The sequence below is a fragment of the Bos indicus genome, chromosome 4 (assembly GCF_029378745.1).
Source record: "Bos indicus isolate NIAB-ARS_2022 breed Sahiwal x Tharparkar chromosome 4, NIAB-ARS_B.indTharparkar_mat_pri_1.0, whole genome shotgun sequence".
NCBI classification, from domain to species: Eukaryota; Metazoa; Chordata; class Mammalia; order Artiodactyla; family Bovidae; genus Bos; species Bos indicus.
In genome coordinates, this window is record NC_091763.1 from 33617806 (window position 1) to 33623805 (window position 6000).

The 6000-nt window shown below is 41.6% G+C and overlaps 1 protein-coding gene across 6 annotated transcripts in view; it reads right to left on the reverse strand.

The window, feature by feature from the left end:
* Positions 1–5484, reverse strand: part of DMTF1 (cyclin D binding myb like transcription factor 1) — a 50146-nt gene extending 44662 nt beyond the window's left edge. For 3 of the 6 annotated variants that reach the window (XM_019958583.2, XM_070787647.1, XM_019958578.2), the window contains exons 1-3: positions 5328–5484; positions 3449–3588; positions 3091–3160 (exon numbers count right to left, since the gene is read on the reverse strand). The gene's annotated coding sequence lies outside the window, so the exon portion shown is untranslated. Of the gene's footprint in view, positions 1–3090; positions 3161–3448; positions 3589–4942; positions 5306–5327 lie in introns of those variants that run through there. The other 3 variants (XM_070787646.1, XM_019958580.2, XM_019958581.2) reach the window with 3 other exon arrangements.
* Positions 5485–6000: the final 516 nt, after the last annotated feature.

The following is a 6000-nucleotide window of genomic DNA, read 5'->3' on the forward strand; positions in this document are numbered from 1 at the left end:
GCAAGCTACAGAACATAAAAGCACCAAAATTTTATTGGATGAGGCTGACTGAGAAACATTAGCTGAGACAAAGTTTCTGGCATAATCCAACTAATAAGGCAGTGAGGACACATTCCGTTTTCAAATGTCTTTTTTCCTGTCCCAACATAAGAAAATCACTCATTTTACTCTTCTCTGTGTGATGATCTTCCAAATTTTTGTGTTTATTGTTTTAAATAATACCTGTATCTTTTGTAACTTTTTTGCACTTACTTTCCAATATTACTAGTTAACTCTTTCATAGTGCTTTATTTGTGTGCATAGTACCCAAACTTATTTAAGCATTAACCTATTACTGAACATTTTTTTTTTTTCAAGGTCTTGCTCTTATAGACTGTTTTGGCCACTATGAAACCTGGTGATAGATAACTAACACCTTAGGAAATGCTTATATGGGGATTTTCTTAGTAACATATAATAATTTGAAAAATGTTTTAAAATTTTTATTTTGAAAGAATGAAAAATCTGCTAAATAGAAAGTTTTAGTGGAAGAGAATAGGTAACAAATTCCTACATCCTGAACACGGGTACATAGGATGTCGGAAAACAGACACCACCACAGAATAACATCTTAAATAATGATTTTATTAAAAATAGGAATGGGGAACACTTCATGGTTGATGTTGAGTGCTCTGAACTACAGTCCCAGGCCCCTGGGGATTTGTTCTTTATACTTAGCACAAAGTGTGAGAAGCAGAGCTGTACATGAACATAAGGCATATTGAATTATGGTAGCTAACTAATGTTCATTATGGCTTTGTTTTAAGGTAATGACTGTATACCATAAAATGTCAATAAAGATATTACTGGGATTTATTATAATAGGCTTTAATTGTTTAAGATGTTGACTTCAATTACCAACCACTGGAAACAGTGACATTATTAAAGTAAAAGAAAATTACTTGGTAGTAATTACTTGGTGCACCACTTTATACCTCATTTGGGAATATAATCATACCATTTATTAAAAAGCAAAAACGTCTTTCACCCAGTGCATGATTTAAGCTACATTTTAAGATTTCGTCCATTCAAAACTGAGTCCTTTATGTAAAGCATCATGAGAAGCTCTTTAAAGGGAGTACATTAAATTATCACTCTACAGTGTATCTAAATATAAATATCTAACCCTCCAGGTTTCTCTGTCCATGGGGATTCTCCAGGCAAGAATACTAAATATTGTGGCTCAGCTGGTAAAGAATCCACCTGCAATGCAGGAGACCTGGGTTCAATCCCTGGGTTGGGAAGATCTCCTGGAGAAGGCAAAGGTACCCACTCCAGTATTCTGGCCTGGAGAATTCCATGGGGTCGAAAAGAGTTGGACACGACTTGGCAACTTTCAGACTTCCCTGGTGTCTCAGAAGATAAAAGAGTCTGCCTGCAATGAGGGAGACCTGGGTTTAATCCCTGAGTTGGAAAGATCCCCTGGAGGAGGGCATGGCAACCCACTCCAGCATTTTTGCCTGAAGAATCCCCATGAACAGATGAGCCTGGAATATTAGTCCATGGGGTTGCAGAGTCAGTTTTGGGCTTCCCTTGTGGCTCAACTGGTAAAGAATCTGCATGCAATACGGGAGGACCTAGGTTTGATCCCTCGGTTGGGAAGATCTTCTGGAGAAGAAAACGGCAATCCACTCCAGCACTCTTGCCTGGAAAATCCCATGGACTGAGGAGCCTAAAGTCCATGGGGTCGTAAAGAGTCGGACACGACTGAGCAACTTCACTTTGGGAAGATCCCCTGGAGAAGGGAAAGGCTACCCACTGCAGTATTCTGGCCTAGAGAATTCCACAGACTTTCGCTTTCACTTAGATTAAGTATATCAATACACTGAAGCTGATTTTTAAACCACACTTCAACAGATATAAAACAACGTGGATAGTAAGTAAGTCTAATAAGCATTTCATTTGCTGCATTAACACCTAATGGTCAAAAAAGATTCTTTTGACAACCAGGTGCTTGAAAGAATGGCACACAACTAAAACAACAGCTTAAAAAAATGGGATAAGGTTAATATCCCTCCCATATACCCACCAAACAAACAAAAACAAGTTAAATTGCTCATAAAGGGCTATCCAGTGTGCTTTCTCATGACAACTTTCTGCTATTCAGTCATGGAATGGGATCTTTACATAAACTTGAAAAAGAAGACATGATAATCAGGCTCCTTCTTTTATTTAAGTTTACCATTTACCTTTCTGAAATCAAAACAAAAACAAAACATATTTTTGACTTCTATTACAAGCATCCTCTTCACAAAAGGCAAAAAAAAAAAAAAAAAAATGAAGGGAGAAAATGATAGGAAAGCAAACAAATACCACATACATTTCATAACTCTGTATGTTATTAATCATACTTTAAGACTCTTGGCAGTAGGTTTTTCATTTTCTCAGGTCATTGCATATCATTTGAGGACAGAAAAGGCTTTGGAACTCAAAGCATTTAGAAGCATACCAATTCCTAAGGAATTCTTTTATATGAGGGGGGGATAAGTGCTAAAAATGATGATGTTAAGAGAAAACTATTAAAAAAGAAAATACCACTTTGAGAAAGCAGGCTAATGCTGCTGCTGCTAAGTCGCTTCAGTTGTGTCCGACTCTGTGCGACCCCATAGACGGCAGCCCACCAGACTCCCCGACCCTGGGATTTTCCAGGCAGGAGTACTGGAGTGGGTTGCCGTTGCCTTCTCCAAACAGATGCTACATATGATATTAAAAAACTGGAACTCTTTCTAATTACTGTTTTAAAGTTTTGATGTTTTTACAAGAAGACACACTTCCCAACCCCCTCAAAATTTTAACAACAATGTACCAGGCACTGGGTTCACATTAACTGATTCACTGTCACAAATGTTAACTTAAGCCAACGTTTTTGATGGAGCATGAAGAAAACAACTTTAAAACAATATTATTTTCAGGAAACACGTTTATTACAACATTAATAAAAATTAGGGTCTACAGTTGTTAGATAAAGTGAGCAGAAAGGTAAACATGCGGGAAAGTAAGGTCTACTTTTGTTGTTTTTACTTCAATATTAACTACTAAGGTCTAGCTAACCTTACAATTATACTTCTCTCTCCTGCTTCGGTGAGGGTGAAACGAAATAACTTTTCTTCATCTTAGAAGCCTGTAAAAAGAAGAAAACTTGGGGTGGGGTGGGGCAAAGACTAGAAAGAGGACAACTACCTTTTTGGGGGAGGGGATAGAACTCTCTACCAGTAACCATTTCCCAGCCATACTCTGCTTTCAAAGCTCAAATTCTAACCCCAATACTCTTTTGTGATTGCTTTCTCTCAAATAATTCTAAAACCTGAACACTCAGAGAAAAATGTTTATATAGCATATATTTATTTATATAATTGCTTAAACTATGGACTTAAAAGTTCTATATAAGTATGCAATGCCCAGTACTTACTGATTAACTGTTGATGAAGACAGGGCAATAGCATTTTGGCTCCACCATCTAGCTCAACTGCAATCAATTAAAGAGATTCACGGAGAATATGCTGGTTCTAGATCAGTCCCAAAAAGCATATTTTGGGGTGAGCCTATCAACTAAAATAGTAAAAAAAAAAAAAAAAAAAAAAATTAGCTTGTTTGGTGGCACATAAAAGTAACTTAGTATATGGGAGTTAAAATAATAAGATAACAAAACAAGAAATGCATTTTTTCTTCATAACACGTAATTTCAGAAAGGATCAAGATATTTTTTGTCCCTTGTGAATGAAGGGAAAAAAACTTGATTTTCACACCAAATTTTACAGTCTGACAACTTTTGTAACGACAAGGAACGTAAACAATATTTTCCTGAACCTTAACTAGGTCTCTAAATCTTAACCTAATAAATGAATCTTACCACTACAGCAACAGAGAAAAAAGCTAAAAACTGTGGTGATGTTACACCAAAAACTTAAACGTTTAAGTGATGGTAAACTATTCAGTGAGAAACACAAATTTAAGACTACAGCTAAAAGGAAAAAAATCTGAAGTAATGGGAAAACACGAAAATCCTTCACTAAAACATTTTTGTTTGTAAAACTTTTAACATAATGCCAAGAATGTTTTATACTTCAACTGGAGTTTAAAAGCTATAAATGGTTGTCTTTCGTGAATTCGAAGCAAAGGTAAAATCAGTGAAGATAAAACATTTTCAAATGGTATTATTGTAAGTTTAAAATACTTAATATTAGAAAGCAATCCTACAGAATTCGCATCTTGTCAAAAGTCCCAACGAGTAGCCTCACCTACTGTCAGAAGGTGCACAAAGATGAATAAAGTTACGAGAAAATAGGCATTGGATTTGAATTTCTAAATTCAATCAGGGAAACGGAGTCCTTTTACATTTCATTGACTTATCACCTCTCCTTATTTACACCAAATTATTTTTATTCTAAAAACATATGCTGTATCATTCAACTGCATAGAACGGCATTTCGTCACTTCTACCCTCAAATCTACGCCGCAGATTCACTTAAGACTCTCAAAGTCTATTTCAAAGGACGAAGATTTCAAATTTTAAGAACTTCCTCGAATTTCGGCAAAACACGATTTCCATTTTGCAGGCGCATATTCCTGCTCTCCGTCGGTTTAGGGTTGTCTCCCCGCAGTCCAGGTCCCATCTTTCCCTTTTCTAAAAGACTCAGGCTGACAACCTGAGTTGTACGGCCAGCAACCCCGATTCCCTCCGCCTTGGGCCATCTCCCAAAAGATGGGAGATGTGAAGACACAAAAAGGTACGAGGAAAAAAAGAGGTGCGGTGGGGTGGGGCGAGACCCGCCCCAATCCTCTCAATCTCATCCAAGCCCACCTCTCCTTCACTGGACCAAAAAACCCCGAAAAGATAACAAAAACATAAGAAAGGAACCCCCACTCCCCATCGCCCCCCAGAAAGCTAGGAAAGCTTCTTTACTTTCCGTGTTCCCGGGCCCGATTCTCTAGCCAAGCTCTCGGCCCACCCCACCCCCAGGGGTCCCGGCGCCATTTAGCTCCTCCGAAGCCGCCATTTTCCGCCCCCGCCGGATCGCTAGCTGTGCCTCGGCGGCAACTCGCTACCCTGTTCTGCAGCCCACGCCACCACCGCAAGCCCGGCCCCGAAAAGGAGGCCCTGGCCTGAGCTTGCGGGAACGGCAGCTTCGGCGTCACGAAGGCCCAGCTCCGACCCCGCCCGCGGTGCCAGAGCGCCTGCAGCTGGCGCCGGCCGGCGGGAGCAGGCGGGCAACAAGGGGGCCGGACAGACTCCACTGGGCGGAGCGGCCCTGGCGGCGGTTGGGACCTGAAGGTTCTATCGCACTTACTTCCTGTTTTGGGTCCGGGCACTTTGGAAGAACCAGGATGGAGGCTCCAAAAAATACCAGGATGGAGGAAGCAGCCACGGGCAAGAGTGGCTGCAGCTGGAGTGAGCGAGCGCTACGAGCCACCGGAAACGGAGCTACGGCCGCACCCCGCCCCCAGTCCCCGCACGCTCCCCCGCCCGGCCTCCTCTCCCTGGGGTTGGCCCTGCGCGCCGGCTGTTGCGTCACTTCCGGCCATGTCGGCGCGCCAAAAAGGGTCTCTGGATATTGGAGGTTCGGTCTTTCTCAGAGTAGGGGTTGTTGTTTGCTGTTTTCCTTACCTCACACTAGGAAATTTAAGTACTGACTTCCCCGTTACTGGTATTGTGTAGGAGGACCGTCTTTTTTCGGCGCAGCTGTGATCCTTTTGGCCCGGGGACCGTTGGCCCTCGCGAGCCGTCTTTCGTAATTACCTAGGGCCACAGAACGGAGGGAGCCGCCGTGTGGAACGGCTTGAAAGCGGGGTCTGGATGCAGAGGAAGGCCGGAAATTGTGTGTGTGGCTCTTCTGACTGGGTCCGCCCTGCTGTAGGCGCGTAGACGTGTTACCTGTTGAGCATGTGATGCAATTCTTGGTGAAATGTATGGTCTGTGAGTGTAGGAAGATGGTAGTCTGCAATACACAGTACGCCTTACAA